This window comes from Triticum dicoccoides, chromosome 2B, assembly GCF_002162155.2.
Source record: "Triticum dicoccoides isolate Atlit2015 ecotype Zavitan chromosome 2B, WEW_v2.0, whole genome shotgun sequence".
Lineage (NCBI taxonomy): Eukaryota > Viridiplantae > Streptophyta > Magnoliopsida > Poales > Poaceae > Triticum > Triticum dicoccoides.
Genome location: NC_041383.1, coordinates 2,072,778 through 2,087,167, shown reverse-complemented (window position 1 = coordinate 2,087,167; position 14,390 = coordinate 2,072,778). Strand labels below are relative to the sequence as shown.

The 14,390-nt window shown below is 47.1% G+C and overlaps 2 long non-coding RNA genes and 1 pseudogene across 2 annotated transcripts; all 3 read left to right on the top strand.

Annotated features, from left to right (window-relative positions):
* The first annotated feature begins 6,053 nt into the window (after positions 1-6,053).
* LOC119366674 lies at positions 6,054-10,653 on the top strand (annotated as a pseudogene).
* On the top strand, positions 10,654-12,155 carry LOC119361643. The gene is made up of 5 exons (XR_005172924.1): positions 10,654-10,692; positions 10,786-10,883; positions 11,505-11,637; positions 11,727-11,814; positions 11,917-12,155. It is a non-coding gene; the product is annotated as an uncharacterized LOC119361643 (long non-coding RNA).
* A 74-nt stretch (positions 12,156-12,229) lies between these two features.
* LOC119366729 lies at positions 12,230-13,282 on the top strand. The gene is made up of 3 exons (XR_005176093.1): positions 12,230-12,448; positions 12,543-12,692; positions 12,798-13,282. It is a non-coding gene; the product is annotated as an uncharacterized LOC119366729 (long non-coding RNA).
* Positions 13,283-14,390: the final 1,108 nt, after the last annotated feature.

Here is a 14,390-nt window from a genome sequence, read left to right as displayed (position 1 = left end):
TGCGACTCAGGAGCGACCCCAAACCCTAGCCGCCGCCACCTCTCCTCCCTCCTCCCCCGCCTCGCCGCCACCCGAGGATCCCGTCGGCTGCTGCGCGTCTTCCGGTGAAGGTGGCGGCGAGGATCTGCTGCCTCACGCCGCTTTGAGGGGCTTTGGAAGCCAGGGCGGCGGCCCTGGGTGGAGATGGCGGCGTCGATCTCTCCGGTGGATGGCGCGCGCAGGTGCTGGTCGTCCCTTCCGGCCGCGTGGGTGGCATGAGGGCGGCGAGGCCTTGCTGCAGCGGCGGGCGGCGGCCCTGGGTGGAGATGGCGGCCTCGATCTCTTCGGTGGATGGCGCGCAGGTGCTGGTCGTCCCTTCCGGCCGCGTGGGTGGCGTGAGAGCGGCGAGGCCTTGCTGCAGCGGCGGGCGACTTTTCTTCCTCTCGGCCCCTTCCCCTCGCAGTGGCCTCCTCTCCTAATTTGGTGGCTGACCCGTCAGATCTGGCCGAGGATGGGGTGGTGGAGTCTTGGAATGGGGGAAACCCTTGGTCGATTTCGCGTCGACCTCGACGCCGGCGGCGCTCCGGTGTCGTTCCCTTCTTGAGGGCGGGTCGAGCTTCCAGATCTGTCCCCATCTTCCCCTTCCTGCTCCAGGCGAAAGTCTTGGCCTTTTGGCCGGACGGCGGAGACGTTCTGGCGTCTTGATCCTCCTTGGAGGCGCCGTTCAAGGGGAGGTTGGAGGTTGGGCGTGCTGCTTGGTGGTGGGTGGCGGCAGCTGTGCTCCGATCCCCTGGTTGCCGGCGTTGGTGGTGGCATGTTGGTTCTTCCGCATCTTTCAGTTGCTCCCCGCCTTGTCTGCTGGTTGGCGGCCGGCCGGTGGTGGGCGTCCGGCACGGTCTGGGCGTAGGGGAGATAGTGGTCTCCCCTCCGGCAGTGGCCCGAGGCAGTGGGCGGCGGAGTCGATGGTTTCCTTCAAGCGGTCTGGGCCTTCATGTCCACGGCAATTGTCGGCGTAGGGTGGCTTCGGCCCTGTTGTTCTGTCTGCACAAGATCTCCGGTGGCTTGATCGTTGTTTCTCTTAGATGCTCTGTTCGCTGCTGCTCCGGGTCGTAGTGAATTTGGCATGTATTTTTCAGTTTTTGGTCAAGTCTTTGCCTTTGTAATTCAGCACCATTGTATCCTAGCCGGTTGATGGCTTCATTAATTTGAAGTCGGGCCTTCGTGCCTTTTCTCTAAAAAAAAGTTCGACTAGCAATTTCTAAATAGTTCCTTTGTTGCACTGTTTGTCATCATGCCACGTGTGGCTGAAATAAACTCAAAACAGACAATACAGATGGATCAAAACCCCAATTATACAGCTACAGAGCTATAGTTTGGTGTCCCCAAATTGGGCAAGAACCTATTGAAGACATGACTAATTACACGGCTTTGCCACATAAAAATCGAGATGTCACTCCTATCAAGATTATATTTTATAAGACCATAGTTGCTTAAACATCATCTATACTAAATAAAGCAACAAACTATTGGAATGATTCCTCGACGCAATTACTACTAATTAATACGCATCTGAACAGGAGATCAATGGTGAGATGGAGAGAAATAACCTTGATGGCGACGGAACGGAAGTGTGTGGCGATCAGACGATGATGTAGACGGTGCAGATACGATTTGACTGTATTCAAGCCGTATACCACTGAGAAAAGGAAAAGAGGGCAAAATGGGCTGATCCAGACGATGATGTAGCGACGGCGACGATATGAGTTGCGCGCGCAACTACGTAGTTACGAATAGACATATTCGTGCCCGGACCGTACGTGACCTTCGTTTCCACCGGCATCGCGACCTCCTACCCCACTACGTACCTATGAGGCTATGACCTATCTATCTCGACTAGGAGTAGGCCTATGCTTCAGTGGCGTCGCATCGCTCGCAGCTGCCTCCGTCGGCGATAGAATGCACGCACCAACGCCACGAGCTATTCTTGAAAGCAAATTGTTGAAAATGAAGCAACTCTGACGACACGTCCACTTGAACAGAAAATCGCCACACAACATCAACAGTGCGTGTCCCATCAAGATCGGATCACATCAGATCAGAATCAGATCGCTTTGAGCACTTTCTCTAAGTTGGAATGTGCCTTCGAGGGATCACTTTTTACCCCACCACACTCGCTCTTTCTACACGCCCAATTATTACTACTAGACTTTATGCTACTACACTGACCAACCATTCTTTGGAAGAAGAAGAAAAAGAGTGTTTATATGTTCAAATTTGCAAACAACAACTCCTGCACTGTGCCTTTTGTTTGGTTGCCTTTTGTTTAAGCTACACCTACCGATTCTGGATTCTAGGTATCACAAAATCAGGAAGACAAACATATACTCACTCTGTCTCAAAATAAATGTCTACGGAGCCCTCAACTGTGAGTGAGTCACCACGAAGAGAAGAAGCCATACATGACGAACCGTAATGCTTCAAGGCAGTGCCTTCAGGAAGGACATGACACCGGAGCGCCGCCACCATCAGATCCAAGGATCAAAAGTTTTTCTCCGGAGCAACACGGAGGACGGAGAGAAACCGCAACGACACCTTGCCCATAGGCGCCACGTCGTCAGCATGGTAGAGCCAGAGAGGATTTTCACCCCGGCAAGACCTCTTCGCCTCCAAGGCAGAATACAACATGCAACGAGGGCGCCTGCTGCACCACCCACCTCCCCTCGGTCGTCGTACACTTGCCGCCACACCGCCCACGCAACCATGACAACAAGCCACCACCCGAGCTGTGAGCCCCGCCCACGGGCATCGCAGCTCCCACCACCAAGGCCGCTGCCTCGGTATCCATGGTCCCAACTCCATCTCCGCCCCATGCTTGAGCAACGACGACCAAATGAAAGGGCGGGAAGGCACCACCTTCCCACCCTAGGTCCATGTCCACCCTAGCTGCCACCGCCCCGCCTTGCCACAGCCGGGCAAAAGACGAGCTCCCAGCGGCCCATGTCCACCAAACGGAAGGCAAGGTTGCTCTGAGGCCCTCCGAGCGATGAAGCAAACCCTAAACAGTGACCCACCCCGATCCCACATATATTCGTCCTCACCCGCTCGTCGGACCAAACCCTAGCCAGTCCACTCTACTCCACTCCGAGGGGCTCGGGCGAGCGCCGGACATGGACACGATTGTGGAGCCCAACGAGCGCCGGCTTAGAGATTTAGGCTAGGCTTTACGTGTGTTGAATGTAATTGTATGTATTTGATTGAAGTTTCACAATTGATATATCTGATTGTGAAAGAAAAGATTTAAGGTGGGGCCAGCTTTGTTGTAGATGCTCTAACTAGCCGGTAAATAAAAATAAAAGCGGTGAAACCAAACAGTCGCGTGATTCACGGATGCAAACAGTAGTAGCAATAAGTAAAGACTTAAAAGTCGGAAAAACAATACGATATTGTAGGTAAAGACTTTGGGGTAGTAAAAAAGAAGACTCCAAGGTAGGTGAAGTCAGTCAAGGGAAATAAAACTACACTCCCTCGGTTTCTAGATATATGTATTTCTACTACATACAAAGCAGAGTGGGTGAATCTACACTCTAAAATGCATCTACATACATCCGTATGTGATTTATAATGAAATCTCTACATTTATACTTTCCCGTTTCTAAATATAAGTTTTTTTAAGAGATTTTGATATGGACTACATATGGATGTATATAGATACAGTTTAGAGTGTAGATTCACTCGTTTTTGCTCCGTGTAGTCTATATTAAAATATCTAAGAGCATCTACAGTCGGGCATCCTAAACCTGCCTCAAACGCCCAGGTGGCCCGTCCGGTCACTGACTGTTCACGAAAATGTTACTCAGTGGGGCACCTTAAACGGGCCTCAAACGCCCAGACTGTCCGGCACCCTTCATATCCAGCCCAAGTATCGGCCGCCCCCGTCACATCAGCCCGGCCCACCCTGACCCTACTCCGTCCCCACAAATATCCCCAATCCGGAAACTCTAGGTCACTCCGCTCTAGCTCTGTCTCTTCTTCTCCCCTCCGAGTTCTTCAATTCGATCCATTCGACAGCTCTGACGACCCCGGCGAACATGTTGAGCGTCGGCAGCCGCTCTGACTCCGACATTGACATCGACAAGGAGCTCCCCCTCCGCATTGCACTCCAGAGGTCCAAGGTGGGCATGAGGGCAGTTCGAGATCGGCTCCCTCGCTCTTCCACGCTGACTCAGCGAGGGCGCCGGCTCTGGCTCCTCCCGGCTCGCGCGCAGCTCCGCGAGGGCTGCGCAGTCCCTGCCTCCCCCACGACGGCCCCTGTCGGCTCTCGGCCCGGTTGTTGCTCCCCTGCGTGGGCAGCGTTGGGTGCTTGTGCCCGCCCATCCAGCTCGGACGCGCGCCGAAGTAGGAGGCGCGCGCCGCCCGCCGCGAGAGGCAGAGGGAAAAGGAGAGGGGCGCGTCGGAGAGCTCTGTCTGCCGCCACCGCAGGTTACCTGTGGAGCCTGACGAGGACGAGCGGCTCCTCGCTTGGGTTTTACCGTCGGTCGCTTACGACGGCGGAGACGGACGCTCGGCAGCTCTGTCGGAAAAAACGCAAAGGCTCTCCGGCGTGCCATCGAGCAGTCTGAGCGCGAGGCCAAGAAGTAGGCGACGGAGGTGAACAATTGTGCCATCCTATGTTTGATTCTGTGTGCGTTGACTGATCTACATAGTTTGATCGACGTTGCATGGTTTAGTATCGATATATAGGGGTTCTGATATGAGATACACAGATGTGGAGGACATAATTTAAGGAGTGTCAGGTCAGTGCATGCGGATACGCGGGCTCTAAAAGAACTTATTTATGTTTAGAAATGAAGGGAGTATTTAGAAACGGAGTGAGTATATATATACTGTAGTCCAGATGGGATGGGAGCTCTCAATTATTACCGGGCAACAGTGCGCGGCCGATGGATCTAGATCCAGAGGTGGTGACAACTACCACTGTCCACTAGTACGCGCACCCTCACTCACTCTCTCAAAGCTAAGGGTGCGTTTGGTTGCAAGGGCGGTCATGAATGGGTTGGGATCATTCAGAAAATAGACATGTTTGGTTATAAAGCACATGAATGGTTCGAGCCAAAAAAAGAGAATATGCCATGAAGATGCTGAACCGTTCCACCCAACCAAATCGATCGAATCAAATGGCCACCCTTTACATGCATGACTATGTGAGCATGACTGGTGGTCCCGTCCTAAATAATTAGCTCACCACTTATATTCAGCCAAACACATGAATTGAATGGTTCAATCCCAAAAAAATTGAACGGTCCCAACCCATTCATACGACACCTTCAGCCAAACGCATCCTAAGCTAGCTGAGCTGGGCGGTGCTCTCTGCTCCCCACCTCTGCTGCTCTCACCTCCGCCTCGCCGTCCTCTCCGGGAACGCAGCCCCGGTCGCTTCCACTCCGGCTGTCCGGCAACGCACTCCCGTCACCTCGCCCTCTCACCGCGGCGACGTCGGCTCCCGGATCTGAACCAGCCGCAACCTACCGCCGCCGGACAGCAGCAGGTCAGGTCAGCGCTCCCTCTCTCTCTCTCTCTCTCTCTCTCTCTCTCTCTCTAACCAATTGTTAGGGCCGACTAGACTAGTATTGGATTTGTGAGATTTGAGTGCTCCAGGATGAATGCCTAGCTAGGCCTAGCTTTGGTTGAGAAACGCGCAAGTTTCCTTTAAGCAATAGTATTACGTGCTGGTGCTACCGTCGTGGATTTGGAAATTAAAGAAATATGAAAAGGAGGATGCCTAAGTTTGGATTTGAAAAATACTGAAAGCAATATGGAATGGATTTTGCGAGATTTGAATAACGATATGTAGGTAAATGCGTAATATAAGTTTGGTTGACCACACAGAAACAAATAAACAACATCTCTTTAACCATTTTTATTTTATTTATGTGCTTAATTAATTCCCATATATAGTTGGTAGTATAAAGTTAAAGAATGTGACTGCAAATTCCTGGCCTCATGCCTTCCTTTATATTTCTCTTGTGATTGCAAATTCTCAACAGGTACCCATACCTGGCCTGCTGTGCTGCGACTCAACCCCCCATTTGCAGCAGCAGCAGCAGCAGCTAGGTAGTAGGCAGCGGCATCTGTCACCGGCAGCAAAGGCAGGCAGGCGGTGCGCTCGCGCCAACGTACGTACTATGCACGCACTCCGCCCCTTTAGTTTGCAGCTTCCAGCAGCCGTTTTAACTTTTAACATCAAATTCCTTTTGATTCCTTGATTGATGCAGGCGCCACGTGTCGTCCATCCCTGCATCACGCCAGAGGATGGCCGTCGTGGCCCTCGGCGCGGCGCAATGGGTGGTGGGGAAGGCGCTAGCCCCCGTCGCAGATGGCGTGCTGGAGGCTTGGGCAGCCACCAAGAACTTTGGTCCCAACGTCTAGGCCCTCAGGATGGAACTGCTGCTCGTGCAAGCAACGCTTGAAAATGCCGGCCGCAAGGAGATCGGTGGCCCGGCCATGGAGGAGCTGTTGCAGAGGCTGCGGGACTCGGCGCACAATGCCCAAGACTTGCTGGACGAGCTGGACTACTTCCGCATCCACGACGAGCTCCATGGCACGTACAATGCTGCCGACCAGCACGACAAGGGTGGCTTCCACGACCTTGCCCTCAATGCTCGCCACACTGTCAAAGCTGTTGGCAAACTGGTTAGCTGTTGCCCTTGGCAGCATGCTAAGCGCCGGCAGAGGTCACCCGGCGAATCCTCCTCAGCACAAGACACCAATCAAGAAGTCAGCGGATGCATGCCCAAGCTGATTGGTAAACTCCTACCTTGCTCATCCTCCCAGGATCCACATATTCGTGAGAAAGATTGTGGCAGTGTGCAAGAAATGGCAAAGTTTGAGTTTAATAGGGTTGATTTCTCTCGAAAGATGAAGGACATCATAGAGAAATTGCAGCTTGTGCGGAAGAATGTTAATGGCCTTTTGCAGAGTTGTGACCCTAGAAGTGTCTCAGACATTGCCCAGTGTCGTCCTATCACCAAGGGTCGAATTGATGAGCCAAAACTGTATGGGAGGGACCGTGTCATGGATAGCATTATACAGAACATCACCAAGGGTCAATACGGTGACAAGGGTATAACTGTGCTTCCGGTTGTTGGTTCAGGGGGAATGGGGAAGACAACTCTCATACAACACGTATATCGCAGCCAACAAGTGCAGGAACACTTTCCAGTCATGATCTGGATATGTGTGTCACTCCATTTCAATTTGGATAAGGTGCTAGAGCAGATTAAAACATGTACCCCTGCAGTTGAAAAGGAAAAAAGTGGCAGTACAACTGAAGATTTGATTGAGCAAAGATTAAAATCTAAAAGGTTCTTACTTGTATTGGATGATATATGGAAGATTAATAATGGGAATGACTGGGGAAAATTATTGTCGACACTCAATAAATCAAAGGAAAAGCGTTCCATGATTCTCGTCACAACTCGGTTTCAAGCAATAGCAAAGAAGGTTGAAACACCTGGCCACTCAATTAAGCTGAATGGTTTAGAGTGTAAAGAGTTTAGAAAGTTATTCCTTGCATTTGTCTTTGGTGATGAGCAATATCCAAGGGATAAACAATTTTTGCTTGAGACTGGAGATAAGATAATGGAAAAACTAAAGGGCTCCCCTCTTGCGGCAAAAACGGTTGGTAGATTACTGAGTAAAGACCTTAGTTTGCGTCACTGGAAAAGGGTCCTCAAAAGTAAAGGATGGGAGAAGCAGAACGATGACAATGCAATTATGCCTGCCTTGAAGCTTAGCTATGACTTTCTTCCTTTCCATCTGCAACAATGTTTTGCCTATTCTGGATTGTTTCCTGAAGATTACAATTTCAGAAGTGACGAGCTGATCAGTCTATGGATTGGACTAGATATTTTGAAACCCAATGGGCAAGACCAAATATTTGAAGACATAGGTCTGAGCAATTTAAATGAGTTAGTCATCCATGGATTTTTCAGAGAAGAGAAAACTTATTATGGTATGCGTTATGTTATGCATGACCTGCTGCATGATTTGGCATTGAAGGTTGCATCTCATGATTGTCTTAGTCTAAGTCTCCCTAGTGTTGGATCAGTAGAGATTCAGCCAACCACCCGTCACTTGTCTATAAGCACATATGGTTTAGGTAAATATGATGAAGTGTCTGGTAAAAAATTGAAGAGTGAATTGGAAGAACTAAAGACAAGATTTAAGGTTGAAGAATTGCAAGCATTGATGTTATTTGGAAAAATGGATGAAGGTTTTTTCAAGATATTTGGTGATTTTTTGGGGGAAGTGAACACTCTTCGTGTTCTTCATTTGCCCAAAATGCTTTGTCCCGTGGAGTTCATGTTACATAACTTTTCGGGACTTCTCCACCTACGATACCTATGTCTAGGGACACATGACATCCAGATGCATTTACCACTTAGCATCTCTAAAATTTATCATTTAAGGATTCTAGATCTTAAATGGTGGAATGGCAGTCGTGATTTGCCTGATGACATGAGCAACCTTGCCAAATTGTGCCATTCTTATGTCCCAAATGATGATAAGCTTCATTCTGATATTTATAATGTGGGAAAGCTTAAACTCTTAGAAGAGTTAAAGGTATTTGAAGTCAATAAAAAATGTGAAGGGTTTGAACCAAAGCAACTAGAGCACTTGACCAAGCTAAGGGAGCTTTGCATCTACAACCTTGAGAAGATAGATACAACAGAAGAAGCAGCTCAAGCAAAACTGATGGAGAAAAATTACTTGAGGAGGTTAACATTGGACTGGGATAGTAAGCGATCTAGTATTGATCCTGGTGTGGAAGCAGCGGTTCTTGAGAGCCTTCATCCACATGGAGATCTTCAGGTGTTGTGCATTAGAGGGCACGGAGGTCCTTCTTGTCCATCATGGCTGGGTGATGAGTTCGCTGCTGAAGGTCTACAAGCTCTTTATCTGTATGGTGTTTCTTGGGAAGTTTTTCCTTCTTTAGGGAAGGCGTGGGATCTTCGTGAATTAAGGTTTGAGCATATTGCCAGGCCGAAGGAGTTTACTATAGAGAAAAGCTTTTGCATGCAAATAAAGTTTGAACTCATTGGCCTAGGAAGTTTTGAAAAATGGATTTTCCCAGCTGAACGAGATTCTTCCCTGGATGGAGAGCGGTTGCCAACGGATGCTCATACGTTCCCTCTCTTGCAAGTGCTGATTATTAAAGAGTGCCCGAAATTCTTAGAGTTTCCAATTTCAAACCATATTCTTTATCCTAAACTACAGGAGCTCAAGATACAGGACTGTCCAGAATTCTTGTCTCCCATCTCCTGGACTGAAAGTCTGCGTAATGTCGAGTTAGCAAATGTGAAACTATTAAAGAGGTTTACATACTCAGGATCATCCGGTGGAGCAGAATTGAAAATTACCGGAGAGAGTGATCTGCTTAGCTTAGACCAAGTGTTACTTTTCAGTAAAGAAACAGGTATTGAGAAGCTGACACTGGACAAGTGCCCACCTCTGGAGTTGAAGCACCTTCTGATGCTAACCTCGCTGAGGACATTGATTGTAAAAGAATCAGTTGGTCTAGTTGGACCACTAGGAGGAGGTCAGAGTGATGTGGAATGGCAGCTCCCTGTTGAGTATATCAAGATCTACAAATTAAATGGTAATACTGGCAAGGAACTGACAGAGCTCCTCCCCCACCTCCCAAAGCTCTCCAAATTGGTAATATGGTGGTGTAAAAGCATAAAAAAGCTGGTAGTGGGGGTGGATGTGCAACAAACAACACAAGAAGCATCAGAGATGGGGGGAGGTGAAATAACAGCAGCAGCAGAGGAAGAGGATGATGGGGTGCTGCTCCTCCCAGCTCATCTCTGTGACTCACTACGGGAATTGTGGTTCAATTACTGCCCAGAGCTGGTCCTGGTTGACCCTCCAACTCTTGTTCCTGGTGGAGGATGGCTCCAAGCCTTGCGATCCCTCCAGAGATTAACAATACGATGGTCCCCAAAGTTTCTATCCACCTTCTCCTTTTCCCGTTACCTTTTTCCTTCCTCCCTGCAGTTCCTGGAGCTTGTGGGTGTGCAAGGTATGGGAACACTGGAGCCCCTCTCAAACCTCTCCTCTCTTATCAGATTAGAATTGGGTAATTGTGGAGAGGATCTGAAATGTCAGGTCTTGTGGTCTCTCATTACCACCGGCGGCCAACTCAAGGAATTAGAAGTCAGGGGAAGCCATAGATTTTTTGCTGATCGGGATCCCAATCCCAGACGGGCTTTGGAGGATGCTGAGGGAGGTGAAGAGCAGCAGACACAGATTGTTTCATCCACACTGCATGAGCTCGGGACAGATGACATAGCAGGATTTCTTGCTGCACCCGTCTGTAGATTCCTCTCTTCCTCCCTCACCAAGCTGAAACTTCGAGGGAATTGGTGTGAAGGGATGGAGCGGTTCAGCAAGGAGCAAGAGGACGCCCTTCAACTCCTCTCCTCCCTCCAGGAACTTGACTTTTCATGTTTCAAGGACCTTCACCAACTCCCTGCAGGGATGAGCAACCTTACCAGCCTCAAGAAATTAACAATCTATGAATGTCCAGCCCTCTCATCATTGCCCAAGGATGGCCTCCCCAAATCACTGCAAGAGCTAAATGTCGGATTGTGCAGCAACCAGCAGATAAGACAGGAGGGAACCATCCCGAAAATCGTACTATAATGATCCAAGGTAACACAAACATACTTTATTGTGTTTTTCCACTTTGCCCTTTTGTTGCAATCTTGCTTAATAACAGTGTGTTTGTTCCCATCCACTGTGCAGGACAATGCCTTGTACATTCTTTCAGCCCTGTAGAGTCCAACTCTTTTCATGACATGAGGGTCTTGTGGCCGTCGTCTTCCTTCCTATACAAAATTCTGGTGAGTACATCTAAACTGAAACTTTACTCCTACTGTGCCATATTAATAATACCAACTTCCACTGCTATATTAGAAAGTACTCCCTCCATCCGGAAATACTTGTCATCAAAATGGATAAAAGAAGAAGTATCTAGACGTATTTTAGTTCTAGATACGTTCATTTTTATCCATTTTGATGACAAGTATTTTTGGACGGAGGGAGTATTTAAGATTTGTTTCTCAGCGCCCCATGTCTTTCAAATAGTCGAGAAAACCAACGTAATTATCAGCCAATGCCTTTTTCAAGTCTCTCTTCTTTTCTGCTCAAGAGTAAATACCAATGAAACCTGTGATGACCATTTATTTGTTTTGCTTCATCTTATAGGTTTCTTCGTATTTTGCATTTAAATTTGGGTTATTTTCATTCATCAAGACGTGTTAGTCTACTTCCCTATCTTGGGTGTCACAGTCAAAATATCTATATGGCATTAGTATGGCATTAAGGTTATACATTTTTTCGCACTGATATTAAATGCAAGCTATCAAGCTACTGATATTAAGGTTATCAATTTTTCACACTGCTATGTTGCTATCAGTACCAGGTGTTCTTGTATTTCTAATTTCTGTTTGCTTGCTGTTCAGGTGTTGTTATGTTTGTTTGGTAAGCTTTGCAGCCACTTGTGTTTACATTTTGTCCAAAACTCATGATGACCTGATGGTGTACCTGGAACGTTCAGTTTTAAGGATCAAAAGACCATCACGGCATACTGATAAGGTTTTGCAGTTTTCCAATTTAGTCTACATTCTACTGAACGTGGTACCTTTACATTTTGCATAATTGTTGTCAATGAATTTTATGGGCAGCATACTGTAGCAGTTCAGGCGTGGAGTCTGAAGGTATAGTGCATATCCGTGCTGAATCAGTGAATTTGTGCAGCGTTTTACAGTTGAGGTAATTCTGAAATTGTTGTTAGCGGTAGAGGTAATCATGTGCCGATCAAATCAGTGAATTTGTGCGACTTGCTAGTGCTGAATCAGTGAATTCACATTGAAGGGCAATCCTGGAATTGTGAAAAGCTCAACGAGGCATGATTGTATTTTCGCTCCCCAACCATTTTCTGAGCACCACTTTGTGCTATCTGTACTCCGAGTTCTATGATTTTTTTTTATCTTCCCATTACCGTCCAATACAAAGTAGTGAAAATTTGGTCTGATCAAGTGAACAGTGAATGAGGATGTCGATTATGCTGGGTATCTACTTGGTGCCCAACTGTTTACATGCGGTACTTGAGTAACCAGCTCTGATCATTCTTTTATCTACTTCAGTCAGACAGGCATGTACTGTTGGTAGCTAATCTCAACTATGATGTTGCTTGGTTTTGCAGATCAATCTCCTCGGAAGCAACCAAATGAGTTGGGGAAAGGTGTGGTTGACTGAGGCAGTCTTGTAATACTGCAACAGCCACACAAGCATGGCACTGTTCGGTGGATGAGGTTTTAACTGTTCCTCGGATGCAGTGTACCTAAGATGGTCATCTTAGATGGATTTTGGTACACATTCATTATTATATGCACGCTACACGATGGTTAGTATTGTGCTCATTTGGTATGAGTGCATCGCAAAGTATTTTTACCATGCCAAGTACTCACACATTTCTTTTGCTGCTGCTTTGCCAACAGATATAACATGGAAATGAAAGGTACCTGCCCGGAATAAAACTGAATTCAAATGGCTGGTTGAATTTTGCTGGTGTGGGTAATTGGAGAAGGTTTTGTACTCACGGTTCTCGCCGAGAACTGCAACTCCAGCAGAACGTTTATTCATGCGAGGTAATAAGGCCACAGTGAAATGCGACTCTGCAAGAAGTACACTAGCTAGGCAGCTAGCTAACATGTTCTTATTAGCTTAACCGACTTGAAAACAAAACGTTTCAGAATTGGAGTGCTGCCAAGAACTGTGATCAGTTGAATTGCAAGTCTGCGGAATAGAAATGCTTGCTGGAGCCTTTCCTAGGCTAGGCTAGCAGAAGCGTGAACGATACATATCTTGCTGAAGAAATGCTTGCTGGAGCCTTTACTTGCATATCTAACCGAAGAAACCGACACCCAGCGGTTATCTTCATCAAATCTAACAGCAACTTACCGCTTTCCCCGGAGTTACACGACACACTGCCACACCCTTCATCGCGCATCCAACAGCTCTGAAGACTAGGGCTGTCGCTATTTTGGATTATGACCTTCACTGTCTCCTTGTTCACCAGCTTTACTTTAGCGTTGAAGTTACCTTTCACTGGTTGTAATGGGTAGAAATGCCCGGATCTACTGTATATGAGAGCCCTGGAGCTCATCTTCCTGTTACTTGGGGTAAACCCCTAGCCGCCGTGCCCTGGGTGGCGTAAACGTGCATCCTTAATTCGCTATATATTTCTCTCGCTGCCAGCCTCTGAATTCACGTACTTGGTGTGATACGTGAGTGATTTAGTTTTCTGAGCTAGTTGGGTTGCCTGGCAAATGTCGATCATCGCCAGAGAGGAGACGAGCACCATTCACTGCATTCTTCGCCATCAGCTGCATGATCTTGTGCTCCAGGTTGGGTAGCAGAAGTATCTGTCGGTTGCTTCTGTGAAGATGACCAAGGTGTATGGAGTGGGTGCAGCTGTTGAATACAAACTGAAGTTTCTGTTTTGAAGTGTACATTCCACTTCTTCTTCGGTACAACCCTCCAGAAACACATCAACGAACGAGATCTGTTCATACCCCTTCATAATAAAGGGTAGGATGGTCTTTCTAGAAAATACGTCGGAGATCTGGCCTGTTCTGAGTCCGCCTTGGGCCGGCCCATTAGTGATTGTATACTGTCCCACGCACGGATCGAAAATCCAAAAAAAAAACAGTGCTAATATTACGCATCGAACACAAGAACTCAAGGGTCGTGACATTGCTACTAGCCACCAGAACCATCACGAGTTGTTGACAATTGTGTGGCGCAGTAGTTTATCACCTAGAATTGACGTACTGTAGGTGTTTTTTTTATGAGGAATACTGTAGAAGATCAAAATTGGTATACAACCGGACCGGACATTCTAGCTAAAGCGTCTTTTATTGCTAAAAAAACTAATGTGTTTTTTCAACTTTTCGATTTATTAAAAAATATGAAATGTTTTTCAAAATTTGAACTTCTTTTGGAAACGTGATTTTTTTTCAAATTTCTGAACCTTTTTTTTTGAAAAATACTTTGATATTGTGAATATTTTCCAAATCTTGAGAACAGTTAGAATTGTAGACATTTTTCTGAAACTGTAGATATTTTTCAAAAAGACGAATAATTTATCAAATTTGTCAACATTTTCTTGAAAACATGACAATTTTTCAATTTTTGAACATTTAAAAAAATGCAAACACTTTTTCAAATTGGCAAGCATTATTGGAAAACAAAAACACAAACATTTTTTCAAATTGGAAAAAAAGTGTTCAAGTTAGTGCAATTCTCATACACACTTTGAAATTCCAAAGTTGTCGACAAATTTC